General features: G+C 32.4%; 1 long non-coding RNA gene across 1 annotated transcript in view; it reads left to right on the top strand.

The window, feature by feature from the left end:
• The window catches only part of LOC138703092 (uncharacterized), a 70274-nt gene extending 49077 nt beyond the window's left edge, over positions 1 to 21197 (top strand). Inside the window, exon 3 of the long non-coding RNA XR_011332964.1 lies at positions 16730 to 21197. This is a non-coding gene — a long non-coding RNA (uncharacterized lncRNA). The remainder of the gene's footprint in view (positions 1 to 16729) is intronic.
• The last annotated feature ends 255 nt before the right edge of the window (positions 21198 to 21452 follow it).

The raw sequence follows: 21452 nt of genomic DNA, 5'->3' as shown, positions 1-21452 counted from the left end.
ACTGCACTGGTCTGGACATCAAAAAACAGAAAATTACAAACCACTCCAGTCAATGCACAGCACTTTCAAATATGACTCACATTGGCATTCAAGAACAAGAATTAATAAAGATCACTGGCCATGGCTATGCATCTTCCCTGAAACACTAGTTACAAATAAATGAAGAGCACCATTCGGAAATCTTGAATAAGTTGAGGGATACACCATGTACATCACCGAGTTCACTTCTTTTACGCACACGTCCAATATAACATCAACTGAACCACCAACCACTAAAACATTCAAATTTGAAAGTTGTACCTAATTTCAATAATTGTTTCTTTTAAAATTATTCATGTTTATTTTTTATTTCATCATCGTTAATTAAAATGTTTCTTGTTTATTTCATTATCCCTAATTAAAACTTTTCTAACACTCGTTTATATTATTTAGGTTATGTTATAGCTTCTGCTATATGATATTATGAACAGTCACGTATCAGAGATTGTTTAATACTAAGATTTATTGAAAATCATCTGTCAAGCGACGTTGATTACTGGGATCGGGATAATTGAAATGGAATGCAACTGTTTTAATAAAAATGAAACTGAATCAACAAAGACTCTTGACCGTCCACAGAGTTCAATGAAGATTCCATAGTTGGCAAAACTGATAAGAAAACAGCTATTCATAACACACTACTGCCATCTACTAGCGTAATATTTATAATGTTGAGATGGTACAAATTTGAATGTATTTTCGTAAGTCAATTAATATTTTATTGTATTGGAGTACTTCGTTACTTCTAATCTTTATATGCTTTCTTCTAATCGTGTAATAGTCAATTAAATCCCACTCGAGTTTTGATCTTCTCTAGATAAATCAAAATCTCTAGTGAGATTACTGTTGAAAATAAATTACCTATTTTACGTTGTTTTTACTGGAAGAAAGATTAAAATATTTAAATTCATTAAATAATTATTTCTATTGTTAAAGTTTATAAGAAATTCCAATTGAGAATATTTTGTCACTTCTTCAACAAGTCGTAACTTTATTATCCACATAAACGTAATTGCTTAAGTTATTTTTTATTCAAGTGGGATATTGTAATTTGGGTATCGGTACTGAAGAGTAATAAAATATAAGTTAGTAAAGTGGTTTCTTTTATTGATACAGCAATATAATTTCAATACCGTAAAAGTGGACAACTTTGCACCACATTTTAAGGTTTTCTTAGAATAAGTAGACAAAAAAATATGTATGTGTTTCTTACAAAATATATGTCTATACTATGATTACTACCTACACATTTATTCTAAATTCAGGTCTTTGGAACAATAAGTACATTCAGAAAAAATTTCAAAAGTGGTGCAATATTGTACAGCTATGTGGGACATCTTGCATCAAACGATTATTCTTGCTGTATTCCCATACTACAGTCAACTGGTGCTTAGTTACAACACTGTAGTTCAACTGTCACAGCATAGGGGCCATATTTGTTAGTACAATAGTATTTTATAGTAATGAATGATAACAATAATGATACGATTAGATCACTGTTACATCACCATATGCAGTTCCTATTTTTTTTATTCAATTTATATATTTTGAAATATGGTGGCTTTTGAAAATAAAGGGGCTGGCGCCTGACTCTTTTTTTTTTTTTTGTAGTTTCTTCTATCCCTAGTAAAATAATCTTTTATTGTAAGTAAGCTACCTTTAAATATATACTTCGTTATTGTTGTTATTAAATCTGAACTGTTAAATCCAACTGGTACTCCTTTTGTTCACTGGCTTACAAACAAAAGTACACGAATGAACAGATGTAGACACACTGTACTTGTGCATGAGGGAAGACTGCCTGGTTGACTGAAGCTTGAACTGTTGACATGCAAACTTACTCTCTGTACGAAGCTAGTATGATCGATGTACAGTATTGGCAAAAAAAAAAAACCGGACCGTCCCTTGTAGCTGATTTCATAAAAAATTTCCGTCTACACCATTAGATACCTAGAGAATTACACGAACTGTGTCATTTTACAAAATACTAACATCCAAATAGATTTCATTGTTGAAGCCATATTCTGTTTTGTTTCTAAATATAGTATTATAGTCTTTTAAGAATATCATGTTGAAATTCGTCAGAACGAACTGCCAGACTGCATTTCCTTTGTTTTGTGATTTTTTTAAATAAAATAATAATTGTTCCTTATATTTTATTCTACTTTACTACAATAAGTTAGAGCTAACATTCAACACAGATAAATCAACTTTTATTCCCTTTTCTTTAAATAAACAGGCCTCCCTACAGTGAAAACCACCTATAATTTAAAAATTCATAGCAATAATTGTACAAATGTCTATAATAATTGCAATTGTCTTAAACTATGCCCATCAACCCACGTAAAATATTTAGGTATCTTCATCGATCAAAACTTAAAATGGAATTTTCATATTAACTACTTATGTCTTAAATTATGTAAAACTCTATACAAATTTGTTCAAGTGCGTCGCTTTATGCCAGTAAAACTATTGAGAACAATATTGTTAGCCCTAGTTCAGTCTATAATACAGTGTGGCATTATGGAATGGGGTGGATTATCAGAGTACCATTCGCCCATTAATATTACTACATAAAAGAATTGTTAAAATATGTTTACGAAGAAACCTTGATCATCCAACTCATCTCATATATAAAGAATTTAATGTTTTAAATATCAAACAAATTTATATGTATACTATTTTGAATCACTACCATAAATATCAAGCTAAATTTATATCATCCGATCATGGCCACAACACGAGAAGATACAATATTTCGCTCCCCTTCATTGAACCAAAATGTAAGACTGAAGCAGGTCTAAGGCACAGTTCTAATTACGGCCCAAGATTGTATAATGATTTTATGAAGAGGAATCCTAAACTAAAATTATTAAACAATACATTATTCAAAAAACAAGTGCTTGAACTGTTTTTAAAATTATAATCATGTAAATTCTTATTCTTTATTTATTTATTTTGCTGTCACTTTAACAATGTTGTATTCTTAACTTAGTATTTTTATGTAGAGGTTTTTTCCTTATTCTTTTTAAACTTTATATGTAATTATATTTAACAGTTTTAATCACAGTTGTGATTATTATTGTTATTATTATATTTATTATTTTTTTCTTCTATCCAGTTTTCATTATTGATCACACCCGACCTCAAGCATCTTGCTTTTTTCGGGTGTGACGCAGTTACATTGTATTTATAGAATAATTTGTAATACGTAGGCTATTTGACTATGAGATTGGTAATCAATTTCGAATTTTGAAGAATATTCATACACGAGTATTACAATAGTATTGTAAAATCTTTGTTTTGTATGTCATTTTTGCTTGGAATAAAAATCTTTGTAATCTTAAAAAAAAAAAGTTTACCAAACTTTTCAGTTTCAATAATGAAGATAATAACATTATACGACAATTTACGTTTATGCTTTCTGTTTCTGCCTATTATGAAGCACAACTCATTTCATCACCAAAAGGATTACAATTTGCAAAATCGGTCACATAATCCCATTAACAATTGTTTACATAGTGTAGCAATCTTGAAGTATCCATATGAAATCTTTAAAAGATTGCAAAAGAAATATAATGAAATGCAAATTGGCGAAATAAGTTTTAAACTTTAAAAATCTTACGATGAAAGAGTAATGGAACGGAGAAAAATTCTCTCCGTTCCATTACTCTTTCATCGTATGATGACGCAGAATATCTGCATGGAAATATCATATGTACTTCGGTACATTAAAATAATATATTTAAAAATCTTGATAACATTTTAAATATGTCAATGAACAAATAATTATTCGGATTAGAATTAACAGAATAAATTTATCATCATCATTATCATCACTACTACAACCATTTTCCAGACATGTTAAGCTTGTGTAATATGTATTTTGTCTGAACAGCTTTTTCTTGGGCGTTCTGTATTTCTTCATTAATTCTAGTTTGTAATAAGCAATTTGTTTGGTCAATTGCACAGTCTTGTGTGCTCTGACTGTACAACACGGAATATACTGAATATATTGTTCCATTCTTTCTGTGTGTTTCGTAATTTATTTCTCTAATCTTCTATTAAATCATTGATGTTTTTAATTATAATTTCTCTGTGTATTGATCTGTGAAATCTCATTTCTGATATTTCTGTTCTTTGTTTTTCTCTTGTTGTTATAAAATCAAATAAGATAAAGATAAGACAAAATAAGAGAAATGCAAATAAAAATAAAATAAATGAATGAAAATGAAAATAAAATAAAATAAATGGAACAAATAAATAATATAATTAAAAATAAAAATAAAATAAAATAAATATATATATTTTTTTTTTTTTGATGTAGGTACCGAAGTACATATGATATTTCCATGCAGATATTCTGCGTCATCATATGATGAAAGAGTGATGGAACGGAGAAAAATTCTCTCCGGCGCCGGGATTTGAACCCGGGTTTTCAGCTCTACGTGCTGATGCTTTATCCAATAAGCCACGCCGGATACAACCCCGACGCCGGTTAGAATAGTCTCAGATTAAGCTCCATCTCTTGGGTTCCCTCTAGTGGCCGCCCTCTCCACTACGTCATAGATGTCTATGAACGCAGGACCGAAGTCCATACATGTGTTGAGGTGCACTTGAATGAGTGACTGGTTGGCCGGGATCCGACGGTATGGGCGCCGTCTTAAATCACAAAGTGATTTATTACGCATATCATGTATATATTTTGATGTACCGAAGTACATATGATATTTCCATGCAGATATTCTGCGTCATCATATGATGAAAGACTGATGGAACGGAGAAAAATTCTCTCCGGCGCCGGGATTTGAACCCGGGTTTTCAGCTCTACGTGCTGATGCTTTATCCAATAAGCCACGCCGGATACAACCCCGACGCCGGTTAGAATAGTCTCAGATTAAGCTCCATCTCTTGGGTTCCCTCTAGTGGCCGCCCTCTCCACTACGTCATAGATGTCTATGAACGCAGGACCGAAGTCCATACATGTGTTGAGGTGCACTTGAATGAGTGACTGGTTGGCCGGGATCCGACGGTATGGGCGCCGTCTTAAATCACAAAGTGATTTATTACGCATATCATGTATATATTTTGATGTACCGAAGTACATATGATATTTCCATGCAGATATTCTGCGTCATCATATGATGAAAGAGTGATGGAACGGATCCCGGCCAACCAGTCACTCATTCGAGTGCACCTCAACACATGTATGGACTTCGGTCCTGCGTTCATAGACATCTATGACGTAGTGGAGAGGGCGGCCACTAGAGGGAACCCAAGAGATGGAGCTTAATCTGAGACGATTCTAACCGGCGTCGGGGTTGTATCCGGCGTGGCTTAGTGGATAAAGCATCAGCACCTAGAGCTGAAAACCCGGGTTCAAATCCCGGCGCCGGAGAGAATTTTTCTCCGTTCCATCACTCTTTCTTCAAAATAAATAAAGATAAATAAATGTGAAATAAAATAAAGTGAGATAAATAAAAATAAAACAAGTTAAATAATGATAAAATTAAATGAAATAAGAAAAGTAAAAATAAAATAAAGTAAAATAAGTTAAATAAAGATAAAATAAAAAAAATAATATAAACAAAGGTAAAATACGATAAATAAAGATAAAATAAGATACATAAAGGTAAAATAAGATAAAATAAGGTAAATAAAATTAGATAGATAGATAGACAGACAGACAGACAGTTTATTTTGCAAAAACATGTGGAACATGTATGGCATCGTCATATACAATTAAAAATACATGATATTATACAATGGATACAAATTAAGATACATGAATATTAAAAAACTCATCGACATCATACAATGGATTTGCCAATAATATAGTCCTAATTCGTGTCCTAAAAATTTGGAATGGAAGATTCCTTATATCAACAGGTAAACTATTAAATAATTTAAAAGCAAAGTATAGAAAACTGTTTTGAGTAATACTGTATTTACATTTGTCAATATATAAATTTGTATTATTTCTTGTAGAATATTTATGAACAGAAGTACATGCTATGTAATTATTAATGTTATTCCGAATGTAAAGAAGACAGACCAATACATACATAGACGGCAATGTCAAGATTTGTGACCTTATAAAAAGAGGTTTACAATGAGTCGTATTTGGCACACCATAAATTAATCTTAAAGCTTTCTTTTGTAATATGAAAAGAGCTTGAGCAGAAGTATGGTGACCCTATTTAAATTATCACATAAAATAAGATAAATAAAGATAAAAATAAATTAAGATGAATGAAGATAAAAATAAATAAAATTAAAAGTAAAGATAAAATAAATAAAAATAAAAGTAAAGGTAAAATAAATAAAATAAAAATAAAAATTAAGGTAAATTAAATAAAAATTAAGGTAAATTAAAATAAATAAAATAAAAATAAAATACAGATAAAGATAAAATTGATAAAATGAAGATATACATAAAGATAAAATATGAAGATAAACATAAATATAAAATATGAAGATAAAATAAAGAATAAATTAAAATGTAATAAAGTATAAAATAAAATGAAACAAGGGATACAATAAAGTGATAAAGATAAAATAAAATGAATTAAATGATAAAATAAAATGAAATAAAAGGTAAAGAAAATTAAATAAAAGGTAAAATAAAATGAAATAAAAGATAAAATAAAATGAAATAAAAATAAAATTAAATGAAATAAAATATATAATTAAATGAAATAAAAGCAAATTAAATAAAGTAAATGATAAAATGAAATAAATTAATAAAACTTCCTTCAAGTTATATCTCATCCTACCTGTTTATAACTGTTAACAATACTTTGTTATATAACAAATTCTTAATGTATTCGTAGAAATTCTCTTCACAATATCAAGTTATGATGCCTACTTTAAAAATATTGAATAAGAAGAAAGAACGTTGAAGAAATTAGATTAGTGAGAATAGCAAATATCTAATTAACTAAAATTATTACAATATTTGAAAGAGCAGTGAAAAACACAAAACAATAGAAAATTCTATGAAATGAGCGGAATAGCTATTACCTTCAGTTATAGGGTAAAGGTTGCTAATATGGCTAATATTGTGATAGTTCTGTTTGAAAATGTATTACAATTTTACTGAGCGAGAGGAAGATCGGTTTTTTACATCAATGTATTAAGGGAATGTTCTTGGATAAATGTATGCACAAAACTGGTCCTTCTCTCGCTCAGTAAAATCGTAATAAATTCTCAAAAACTATCACAATATTACTCGTATCACAATAGTCCCAATCTTTAATCTATACACAGAATAAGAAATTTAAGATGATTGCATGTAGTGTATAATTATGATAATTGTACATAAGTGACGATAGCGGGTGTCGGAAGCATATGACACCCTACAGACAATCTCACTTGAGGGAGGGGATAGAGTGATAACAAAGTTGTAGCAGTCAGAGTAAGCCCAATGGGGAAGTTTAACTGAAAGAGGGGTCCTCTGTAGAGGTTCTAAAAGTGAAACACTCCCACCCATGGGTGGGACGGAGAGAAGAGGATCGAGGGAGTGTGCGGGACCACCCCAGCTCAGAGCAATCGTGGGCGTAATGGATCCATTACCTTTGTGGCGAGGGACTCATTCAGATTACTGCTTCTAGCCCGCCCGTTCCTTCATTTACCATGTTACATCATTGTGATTCAAATTATTACTTGAAGCAGTTCAAGGGTGTCTCTTTGAAATTGAAGTGGTGTGGCACGACATTCTGGGGAGTGTCTTACACTCACTCCACATTGAAGATGTATTTCATCTGTTGAATTACTGAGGATTGTCTGTATACAGGGTGGATGGTAACATGTACGAATTCCTATAGGAATTGTTTCAGAAGTCAGAAAGTTATATTTGTCCCTCTATACACATTTAATACCAGCTGTGGTATAGAATCAAATTTTATTTATGAAATTCAGTCACCAATACTCACACAGCCAATGGTCTTGCTAATAGATTTATTAATAAAGTTGTCAATAAAACACACAATAATTTTATTACAGTAACTGATTATGTTCTGAACTCGCAGATATGATCTTAATTTCATATATAAAAATAGGCCTATGTCTGAAAAATTAAAAAATATATATATATATATATATATATATATATATATATATATATATACATAAACGCAACACCAGGACTGTTTCTAAATTAAGCACTAAACTTTGCCAAATTCTCTCCAGCAAAAAACCAAAGTAAACTTTGTAGACAGAAGACATGCATTTATAATATACTATATTACAAGCCCATTATTCATGTTATCTCTTTGCCAAGTCTGGAATTGCAAATAACATTTATGGGGCAGGCGAAAACATAAGCATACAAAATGTCTCCTTCCTGCAACACTAATTGAATCAGTCATTTTAGAAAGGACTTTAGTCCGAAATCACAACACTAATCAAATTTCTATAATAATGGCCTGATTTCAGGAATGGGACCTTTTGAAATGTACTTTGAAAAGTGTTCAGTTTCCGTATATCCTAATGAATTCATGAAATAATGTAATTTCTAAGGTGTATTCAAGTATGACGAATACAATAACGTCCATCAAAAATGGACTAGAGCCCTTTCTAAAATGATTGATTCAATTGTGAACCATCTCACTGTCTATATTATTATTATTATTATTATTATTATTATTATTATTATTATTATTATTATTATTATTATTATTGTTACTATTATTATTATTACTGCTATTATTATTATTATTATTATTATTATTATTATTATTATTATTATTATTATTATTATTATTATTATTATTATTAAGCTTATCATTATCATTAATATCTTGTCACTTCATTTCCTTCCATCAGACTGATACTAAATTTTAGTTGATTACATTTCAAGTAACTTTGATAACAGATGTTTATTGTTTGAAGATTAGATTATTCGAAGTCAAATTGATATTTAAGAGATCGTATTTTTTGTATGAAAATTATTATTTCGCTTTTTTTTTAGTCGGTTGTAGACTGAGATATGGATTAATCCTTCGGGAGATATTAGCAAGGTTAATGGAAAACTTCTATTGCAAAATAAAATACTTAGTATTATCAAAAATCGTCCTGTAGGACTTTGTTTGTCAACTTAGGTACGGTATTTGATTGTTTCCTTAGTCTTCGAGCGTAATTCTCAGCAAAATTTTAGTAAAGTTGTGACATACACCATTAAATTAGTAGGTGGAAATCAAATGTAAATATGCTTAATTTTATATATTAAAAAGCTATAATATTGCCTAACAATTATTTAAATTCTTAAATGGTCAAGCTGAATTCTGATTTCCAAAATTGCGCTTTTGGAATCTATGCAGATACATTGCTTAATAGTGTTTGTTTGGTTGCAAAGAATTCGCGGTGTTAGTGAAATGATAATAATTTAAATAATTGATTAAATGGAGATCTTACTCGTGTTAATTGTGTAAGCATGTGCGGCTTACAGCTGTTTCGGTGCTATTCGACACCATCCTCAGAGCCTACTAGATCTCGCCGCTATCTCAACTTCGCTGCCTGTTGTGTGGGTGCGTTCATGTGATGAAGCGTTGTATCAAATTGTGTGTGTGTTCTGAAATTGATCTGCGTGTTGAGAATTTGATTGGGGTGTGTCTTATATTTCATATTGTTCTAGTGTCTTGAGTTTTTTTCTTTTTGGGTTGTACAGAAGTGTGAAAATTATTAGAATATTCTTAATTTTAAAGGTTTTTTAATAGTTCCTTCACAAATATTAATTAAATCGATGAATATTGGTATATATTACTATACCGATGTAGGATATATTTACTACTAACAATGTCGGAAAGCATTGTTGAACATTGGTATTTTTCTTATTTTACAATTGTTATGGGAATTCAGAAATTATTATATTACGTTGGCGGAATTGGAAGCATAAAAAATTATATCCACATTTGAACCTTCACAACAATGTAAACGCAAAGAACAATTTGTTTAAAGCATTTCTTAATTAATTTTTGATGTTTACAATTCCACCAACATAATATAATAATTTCTGAATTCCCATAACAATTGTAAAATAAGAAAAATACCATTGTACAACAATGCTTTCCGGCATTGTTAGTAGTAAATATATCCTACATCAGTATAGTAATATTATATACCAATATTCATCAATTCAATGAATATTTGTGAAGGAACTATTAAAAAAACATTTAAAATTAAGATTATACTAATAATTTTCACACCTCTGTATGTGTAGGATTTCCATGTCTGTATTTATGTTATTGTATGTGTGGTTAGCATTAGTTATGTGTTCGGCATATGTAGATGTATTGTGTCCCAGCGAAGTTAAGATAGCCCCGAGATCTAGTAGGCTCTGAGGATGGTGTCGAATAGCACCGAAACAGCTGTAAGCCGCACATGCTTACATAATTAACACGAGTAAGATAGCCATTTAATCAATTATTTATATTCAAGTGTTAAAAGTAGTGTACGAAAGATTCAACATGGATAATAATTTGTGTGAAAAATTCTGATTCTAGTAATAAGAGGTTGATTTCTTCACCTCAGAGAACGAGTTGAGAAAACGCCGGTAGTTTTGCCTGTATAGTGTGAGCAGTTATTTGTTTCATAACGTTTTAAGAAATCTTACATTCAGATACCTAAGTACTATTATTTCTCCTTGCGATTCTGATTAAATGTCTCATTTTCCTTCATATTTCGAATATGAATTCAGCTTTATGAGCTTTGACATGTTTACAATATTTTGTAAGTTCTAAGTACACATTCCAAGTTACTGAAGAGATTTTCAGACATAAACTTCGAAGATAGAAGAATTTACTCAGATTTCATTAATAGATGTTACCTTTCTAATTTTATGGACATAATAATATATCAGACCAAGAATATGATTGAAGAATTATTTCATTCAGTATAAAGAAATCAATAGTAGATATTTCTTAGCATTAATGAATGCATTCATTCCAACTATTCATATTAATAATTTTTCTTCCTGCATGAGGACTAAACTCTGTATGCATTACGTTTTTTTCGCATGATTCTTAAAAAATTTCGTCGCAGAGGTTTTATTTATTTACATACTCATTTATTTGTTAATATTATTATTTACTTATTTATTTATTAACGCTTTCCTACTTCCTTAATTTCTTCTTCTTTCATTTCTTTACTTTCTTTCATTACTCTATGTTCTTTGTACTTTTTCCTTCTTTCCATTCATTGATCCATCCATCCACCTATCCATCCATCCATCCATCCATCCATCCATCTGTTCATTCATCCATCCATTTATTTATCCATCCGTCCGTCCGTCCGTCCGTCCGTTCGTTCGTTCATTCATTTCCTTTCCTTCCATCTTTCTTTCAATATTTTTATTTTATTTTTATTCACTTTATAATTACGTATGAGATTTTTTAATTAATATATATATATATTATTTTTAAGTACAGGATAACACAGAGGGTTTGGAATTAAACGGGTTACATCAGCTTCTTATCAATGCGAATGACGTGAATATGTTAGGGGAAAATCCACAAACGATTAGCGAAAACGCGGAAATTCTACTTGAAGCAAGTAAAGCGATAGGGTTGGAAGTAAATCCCGAAAAGAAGTATATGATTATGTCTCGTGACCAGAATATTGTACGAAATGCAACTATAAATATTGGATATTTATCTTTCGAAGAGGTGGAAAATTTCAAATATCTTGGAGCAACAGTAACAAATATAAATGCCACTCGGGAGGAAATTAAACGCAGAATATGGGAAATGCCTGTTATTATTCGGTTGAGAAGCTTTTGCCATCTAGTCTGCTGTCAAAAAATCTGAAAGTTAGAATTTATATAACAGTTATATTACAGGTTGTTCTGTATGGCTGTGAAAATTGGACTCTCACTTTGAGAGAGGAACAGAGATTTAGGGTGTTTGAGAATAAGGTTCTTAGGAAAATATTTGGGACTAAGAGGGATGAAGTTACAGGAGAATGGAGAAAGTTACATAACGCAGAGCTGCACGCATTGTATTCTTCACCTGACATAATTAGGAACATTAAATCCAGTCGTTTGAGATGGGCAGGGTCTGTAGCACGTATGGGCGAATCCAGAAATGCATATAGAGTGTTAGTTGGAAGGCCGGAGGGAAAAAGACCTTTGGGGAGGCCGAGATGTAGATGGGAAGATAGTATTAAAATGGATTTGAGGGAGGTGGGATATGATGGTAGAGAATGGATTAATCTTGCTCAGGATAGGGACCAATGGCGGGCTTATTTGAGGGCGGCAATGAACCTCCGCGTTCCTTAAAAGCCAGTAAGTAAGTAGTTTATATTCTCTTTGTAGTAAACCATTATTGGCAATCCGCTATCAGGTTAATACTGAAATGAATTATAAATAATTAACTTCATGATATTTTTTTCTTTAAATCATTCATGGATAATTCCTCGTCTTTCTAATTAGTTTCTTTAATTTCTTAATTAATATCTGTTCAGCATTTTCTTTCATTTATTTATTCATTTTTCCATGAATTTGTTTCTATTGATTGGCTTATATAATGCTGCTAATTTTCATTCTGCTTCATTAATCTCCCTTGTATTCGCTTTCTCCTTCGCACTATACCTACGTTAGTGGTGATCATATCATGCTACTTACCATCAATCTAAAGCCGATTCGTACTAATCTCTATCGATACAGTTTCGAATTGCCTAGCATATGAATTCCTGAAGAGGTCTAATGGATTCTTAAACATAGAATTACGATATAAACACTATTTGTCCGGGAGAGAAAATATCATACCTCAGGTATTACACATATGTACATTACAATATCCTCATCGTGCCTCTATTTATTTTTACACTCGAGATATTTATGATTAATAAAATCCATTATTTCTTGCAGTCCCTTGGGAAATTTCTCGAAAGAGAAATTCAACATGCCTGCGGATTTTGTGTGATGCTTTATAGGCGACTATGGACTTGAAAAAAACAGCACAAGAGTCAAAAAACAAATTTTTGTCTAGGTAAATAACATAAACAAAATTACATCAAATTGAATTGTTTAGTATCTACACATCAAAAAGTTTCGTAGTTATTACATAACTTAACCCTCAAGGGGCACGTTGTCTTTAAAGTTGAAAACTTCCCAAATTGATGAGACGGTAGTGAACTGTAATAAGTACATATAGGTAGGGGAGAGTTGGGTAGTATCGGACATCGGGTAATATCGGATAGTGAGTTTCTTTCATCTACAACCAGAAGATATTACCTGAATGATATGGTTACGTTTCCGTTATTCAGGTACTACCATCTGGTGGTAGATGAAAGAAACGCACTGTCCGATATTACCCGATGTCCGATACTACCCAACTCTCCCGTACATCACATTATGTTTAAAAAATATATGACATTTTTTGTTACCATATCAATTACCGACAGAAAATAGCTATAATTACATTATTCAAATAAGTAAATTGCTCGGCAACAATGTTTGTCTGATTATACGAATGATGAAGTATTAGCGAGTGGATTATAGGTTCTAAATTCGATTCAAGTTAGTCGAGTATGACGAAGTTCGACATTCGTCGATGTTCGCTCTGCAGAAAAAGGCCTGTCGTGTCATAAAAATATTGGTTGTCCTTCACATTCACCCCTTCATATTTTACCATAGATCTTGCGATTAGTTTTTCATATAAAGTAAGACGAAATTTATAATGTTTTGGTTGCATCTCTCATGTTCGCATACAGAAACATAACCATGTTATTCAGGTACTACCATCTGGTAGATGAAAGAAACTCACTGTCCGATATTATCCGATGTCCGATACTACCCAACTCTTCCCTATCTTTCAATTAATTTTTCATATGCAATAAAACGAAGTTTTTAAGGTCTTGGTTTCCTTCCTCATGTTTGAACATTGCACAATACTAGTCGGTGCTTTGAACATACGCGTTTTTTTATGTATATATTTTGTCTTATTATTAGGAAAGTCCAGGATTACAGAGACGGTTTGGAATTGAACGGGTTACATCAGCTGCTTGTCTATGCGGATGACGTTAATATGTTAGGAGAAAATCCACAAACGATTAGGAAAAACACGGGAATTTTACTGGAAGCAAGTAAAGAGATAAGTCTGGAAGTAAATCCCGAAAAGACAAAGTATATGATTATGTCTCGTGACCAGAATATTGTACGAAATGGAAATATAAAAATTGGAAATTTATCTTTTGAAGAGGTGGAAAAATTTAAATATCTTGGAGCAGCAGTAACAAATATAAATGATACTCGGGAGGAAATTAAACACAATAAATATGGGAAATGCGTGTTATTCTTCCATTGAAAAGCTTTTATTATCCAGTCTGCTGTCAAAAAATCTGAAAGTTAGAATTTATAAAACAGTTATATTACCGGTTGTTCTGTATGGTTGTGAAACTTGGACTCTCACTTTGAGAGAGGAACATAGGTTAAGAGTGTTTGAGAATAAGGTGCTTAGGAAAATATTTGGGGCTACGAAGGATGAATTTACAGGAGAATGGAGAAAGTTACACAACACAGAACTGCACGCATTGTATTCTTCACCTGACATAGTTAGGAACATTAAATCCAGACGTTTGAGATGGGCAGGGAATGTATCACGTATGGGCGAATCCAGAAATGCATATATAGTGTTAGTTGGGAGGCCGGAGGGAAAAAGACCTTTAGGGAGGCTGAGACGTAGATGGGAAGATAATATTAAAATGGATTTGAGGGAGGTGGGATATGATGATAGAGAATGGATTAATCTTGCTCAGGGTAGGGACCAATGGCGGGCTTATGTGAGGGTGGCAATGAACCTCCGGGTTACTTAAAAGCCAGTAAGTAAGTAAGTAAATAATTAAGTATATTTGGTTTTATTTATATATACGTACATGTTTGTGAATGCTTAGTCATATTAATAACAACGAAATCATGTATACTCATTACTGTGCCTAACTTCGCAAAATATATGCCTGACATCCTTACGCAACTAAAGCATAAAGGCGCAGGGAGAGGAGGAACTAGGCATAAAGGCACCGAACATTATGTAAGAAAAGAAAAGATTAAACAAACGCAAAGGAAGCATCGGTTATATACAGACTCGGCAAAAATGTACCGAACATAAGGTTTGTTACCGGTTTTCAACATACTCGGTTATTTTAGTTGACATGCTTCACTTATACGTGCTGTTGGGATGCCTATGGAGTAGGGCGAAATGTGCAGTATTTTGATATCCCCTCTCAAGTTCGAACATTGCATGACAGTAGTATGGACTGTTCTAAGGAAGAATGTCCATATAAATATATGTCCTATTTTGAATGGGCGTGGAGATACTGTTGCTTGAATGTTACATATATTAAGTCTTACAAATATGATATGAAAGAAGACAAAATGACTATTTACTACTGACTGTGTACAAAAAAATAGTATGTGTCGCTCTTATGAGATCGTCTAAGGACTCCACTGTTCATAATGGGTGTAAAGAAACGGTTACCTGTAGTTTCCCTGGCTATAAGGATGGACATTATCTTCCAGCATGACGGAGCTCCTATACATTTCAGTCACCGGGTGACACATCAGCATATATCTCACAGTCTCCGAAAGATGGATCGGTCGCTGTGGTCACGTGCATTGGCGATGGGGGTCTTCTTACTTGTATCTGTTTTTGTCTGTGGGGGTGGATGAAAGGCGAATTGTACGAAAAAAAGGTAAAAACAAGAAACGAATTTGTCGCTCGCATTATGAATAGTGCAATAAGCAATAAATGTAATCGTGAAGTCATTAGTCCTTTTTTCTTGCCACTTACAAAGCCTGTTATGTGTGACATTCAAACAGTTGTAGCTCCACACCCATTGGACACAAGTTTGTTTATACGAACTATTTAACTCTGAATAGTCCATACTGCCACTCTCCAATATATTTAGGCTACTACTCCTTCTGGTTACTCTGTTGAAAGTAGTAAGTTAATTAATGTTCTTCATATCTCTGACTGCGTTTTAATCCTTTATGACCTGATTTTTTAATGATTTTCTACAATTATGGATGCACAAGATCATAGACACACCATGGAGAAACAAAAAACAAAGCAATCCTCTTCTTAATAACAGCTGGGCAAGGAACTGGTGGGTACTGCACTCTGTGGGTAAAGAACGAAACTACTTCTGAGGATACCAAATGAAATAATGGGCTAGATATTACAGAAAATTTAATGATTCCAAATGGAATCATTCCCAATATAAGATTTCCATTACATATAACTCATGATTAATTATTCAACTATTGTTATGCACATTACTGTGTACAACTTAATGGACTTATGCTTAGATTTCGTCAAAACTTTTTGAATATTTAATGATGCCGTACAGGCGGAAACGTCCATGAAATTTCTTTTATAAGATGTATTAGCAAATAATAATTTTGCAAAAATTGGTAAATCATATGATTGAAAACTTTAAATAAATTTATAATCTTGAACAGATTTATCGGAAAATCAAAAATGAATTGTAAGCGGAAAGGGTTTTAAACCAAGTATGTGCGTTTGATTATTGACATTTCTGTTTTTTGTTCGCGTTTGTATAGAATTTAGCTGCATTGTGTTCAGAGCATATTTTAAAATAATTAATGCGGTGGTGGGTCTGTAATTGTCATATTTTCAGACCTATATGTTCCAGTTCCACCCAGTCTTACAATTATTTCTGTAAACATTTTCAGGTTTCTTCAGTGTCAGAGAGTTGACAAACATCGGGGATGGACGACTGGGATCGAAGCGGGACATTATCTTAATCTCGGAAGTAATAACGTGAACGATGGCAAAGGTTATGATGATTATGGCGATCCTGATATGATTTTGTCCGTTCACAAACATATATCTCCTTCTTCGAAAATTAGTTCTTTTGGTCTGTTTCGGCATCAGCAGAAATGAAGGGTTCAGAACCATAGTGGGCCAAGCGCCATTTACTAAAACCGTAGAAAATATATAGCAAGTAATATAAAGTATGGACATTAAAACTAAATGATATGTCAGTATTCATTAAACTATGGCACTCACTTAACTTTAACCCTTGCTTTCTTCGTTTTTAATAAATGGCGTTTGGCCCACTATGACTCTGAACCCTTCAAATATATGTATAATTCAGGACTTCTATATACACTTGTGTTGGGTTTTGTATCGTATATATGAATTTAATACCTCCAAAGATTGGAAACCACTTACAGCAACTGGATTAGCCAGAAGTAAAGGATCCAACAAAACAGGTTACTCTGTTGAGTTAATTCATTAGTATACTGATTGTTGAATCCATAAGCTTATATGCAACACTCCTGATCACATATACTGGGTGTTCAGTTCAAAATGTGTAATGGCTCGCTGTATACCGTCATGCGGCTAGTCGATGGGCCTAGAGAATTCAATCTTCCTACACTTCCGCAGAGGTGTATTACTTATGTGCCAGAGAAGTTGCCTAGTAAGTACGGCGTTCATTCAGAATAGTACTTACCGATACGTACAGTAACGCCGGTAGTGGTAGGAATGTGAACTGTTTCGAAACATGTACGGAGGTGAGTTTTTTCTTACTGTCGGGATATGTGGAGAGGATTAAGACGATTACTTACTTATTTGTTGACATTAACTTCGACGGTCAACATGGACACGGAGCATCTGATTTGTATTGTGGAATGTTGCCGTACGCAACCGATGTACTACTTGCCCGCGCAAAACACAGTTCGAAAGAGGTTATGGTAGCACACAGACCGTACAGACCGCCATCTGTTGCTACGACGTTCAAGTTATACCGTACACGTTCTCAAGTTCAGGTTGAACGCCTTGATTAATAGGCAACTTCTCTGACACAAAAGCTGAAACTCGCTTCAAATCGCTGACTCATCAACAGTGACGTCATGACACACTTTGAAATGAACGACCAGTATATAGAGTGACCCGTAAATAATGTCATTAATTTCAAAGAGTTAAGAATGATATTTGACATTGAAGTGTATTGTATGTTGTATACTATACATTAGAATAGATATGAAGTGACATACACACACATAGAAAAATATTACATATTGTGTATAACGAGCTAATATGTTTGTGTTTATACCAGCGATCCGATTAATACAAAGTTAAGTGTAGTATTCTATGAATCACAACTGTATACTGGCTGAAATTTCATTCATTTCACGCATAATTTTGAAGTCATACATAATTTATTACAGATGTTACGTCAGAGTGTATGTCAATTGGGGACTGTTTGTTAAATGGTCCTATAATCAATACTGCTGACGTTAGAATTCTACAGCGAATTCTCTATGCTCTCTACAGGCCAGAATTGAACCCGTATTCAGTTCTTGTTCGGGCTAATTCATGTTTTCTTTGACAATACAGTCATAAATTCATTGTCAAATTTATTGGATGTGTGTTTAGCGTGCCTATAGAATCATAATATATCGTGAAATTTATTGGCTGTGATGAAATGCTAAGGCCATGTGTTGGTTATTTGATTTAGTTCATCTCAAAATCCAATGGAGAATTGTATTAATGGCTGATAGATCTCTCGGCATGATTTTCGAGTTTGCGGTTTACAAATATGGCCCACTTTAGCGTAAAATGAAATTATTGCTGTTAACATTTCGCGCTGTGGTGTAAGCTGTATTCTCTACATTCCAAATTAATTAGAGTTTATTGCTACATAGCGAATGCAGTAACTTAAATAACAATTGCTGGATTTCATTTGAGTATGTTAATTATCTCATATGCAGGCATTTAGAGTAGAATATCGCAAGTGTCATAAATTCGTGAAGATTCAAGAAATGTTAACTAATAATTACAAAGACAAAGATAATTAAATATTGCCCATTAACAGAAATTATCCCGAATAGATGGTCAAGAGTGTCGACATACATTAGTTCTAGTACAACATTCACCGATTCCAGAAAATTTGTTTTGAAAGAATTGTAAAATAATTTTAAATTGAGAAATAATCTTTTTCAAAAACTTTACGTATGTGTAATTATTATTGTGTTGTTCTTGGAAAAACGTTCGTAGTGATAATGACGGGGATAAATCTGTACGAAAAAATTAGCATAAATTATGGAATATCAAGTTGGGTTAGTACTTATAATACTAACCACTACCCATTGTACAGAGACATCATTTTATTTTTACTAACATTTCTAATATTAACCTGGCTATACCTTTCGATCAACGATTAAGAACCGGAAACACCGTTTGCTACCCCCCTTCCACGACTGGAGTTCGATGATACTGGCGTAATATACAAACAAATCACTTTACTAGGTATAGGGAGGAAGAAAAGTAGTTCATCCATTTACGTAAACTAGGAAATACCGCGATTTTGATTTTGATAATTTTCATTAGGTTTTTGTTTAATCAAAATACAGTACAGTATTAACAATGAGTGTTTTCACTCACGAACTGAGCTTTCCATGCGGACATATTCATTATGCAGTGTATATTATACTGTCTACAGCACATTAGCGTACACTAGAGAGAATGAAGTTAAACTGGAAAATAATCATAATATGGATATTTAAACACATATTTGAAAATGGTGGCCGTTCATTTCGATACAGGCTTCAGTTTTAATGTGCATATTATCGCACTATAGACTATTGTACGTAATTCCAATTACCAGGTTCGTACTTCGTATCAGTAACTCATGTTGAAATAATTCTGTACCTACTCTATAAAAGAGACCTTACATACTGTAAATTCAATCTTCACTTCTGCCCGATTCGAAAAGATAAAATTACTCAGACATGCTATCTACTGTCTGTCCAAGTGGTTACGTCGCAGCGTCGTAGAAAGGAAGGAAATCACGTGACAGTTAATTACTTAACGAGGCCCTTTAATTTAAGTTATTTTAAACAATTGTATGGATATAATATTACGTAGACGTCCAATTTCCAACAGAAATTAATGTTCTCAGAAAAGAGCTAATACAGCCCAGCCACTAGCCTTTACAGAGAGGCGAATAGAAGCAGGTGGGGAAAACCAGGATGAGACGTAGGCAAATGGAAACTGATGCAATATTGAAAGCACTTTCGTCACTTGAAAAAGCGGACACACTTTTGGAACGTACTGTTTACTATGACCGTAAGGCTACTATGACTGTTTATGCGGTCTTGGATCTGTGTGGAGGACGGTTGAACTTTATTAGTAGAAAGGGTGGGAGTGAAGTACACTCAAAACTCAGGTACAATAAAAACTGAAGTGAAAATAAAATGATGTCCCTGTATTTATTACAGAGAAGAACATGTCTAAAAAACCTATTCATTATTCTACTGAAAAATTGTTTTTTTGAATTTAAACTTTTGAAAATATATCAAGTTTATGTTACTGTATTATAAAATTTTGTACATAAAAATCACACGTACAGTGAACGCTCGATAACTCGGACATCGATATCTCGGGCCTTGAATAACTCGGAGCAAATTTTTCGAAAATAAAATACAAGAAAATATAGAAGAAAATTGACAACTTTTTCAAACGCTCTGGTAGGAAAAACAACAACAAAATGGTAGATTAATCACCATCATGCTCCTATAATAGACCAATCGCATTACAGTAGACTCTGATTAATGCACTTTGTCCACTACCTGTGTTATTTGTGTTTCCGTTTTACCTGATATGTATTAATAACCTTGTTGCATTAAAGTTCAGTATAATATTGCTGCTGTATAGATAACATATGGTGTTAGTGTTCATTCCTAACATACAACTTTATTTCCTTGATAAGATGGACTTTTCTTAGCTCGGACAGATCTTCGTCCCCTTTAGTACGAGTTATCGAGCTTTGACTGTATTTCAGATCGTATACTCACAAACACAACACCAAAGACATGGATACAATACGTTTGTTTGAATCCAAGTGTTTCACGGGCACAGTTTCAATCATAACAGTAATGTTGGCCCTAGAATTTATGACAAATTAATAAAGACATATTGTCATCTATTTGATTCAAACAGTTTCAAATTTAAAAATGTATCTAAGCAATTTGTTATGAGTAAATATTAATATTTTAGATATTATTTTATTACAATTATGCATGTAATTTTATTGTGTATTAAATCCTTCCCTGAGCGTGAGGTCACTTTCTTTCAAGGGAGAGCTAGAATTGTGTATATTTACATTTGTTTGTATTCTATTTTTATGGCAATAAACCTATTATTAAATACAATTCTACAATTATTATTATTATTATTATTAAATATAATTCTGCAATTCCTGCACCAATGTCAACATCCAAAATAATTGTTGTTCTAGATATAATAAAATTTTGTATCCCAAAAAAAGAGGGTAAAAATTTGCAACACAAAATAACAATATTTGAATAAACATATTGAGTTCTCAAAATCATAAAATACAAAAAGGTATTTACGTTGAAAATGAGATAGTCGCCTTATAAATAAAAA

This window comes from Periplaneta americana, chromosome 7 (genome assembly GCF_040183065.1).
Source record: "Periplaneta americana isolate PAMFEO1 chromosome 7, P.americana_PAMFEO1_priV1, whole genome shotgun sequence".
Lineage (NCBI taxonomy): Eukaryota > Metazoa > Arthropoda > Insecta > Blattodea > Blattidae > Periplaneta > Periplaneta americana.
Note: the sequence above shows the minus strand (reverse complement) of the source record. Positions and strands in the feature narration are given on the sequence as shown.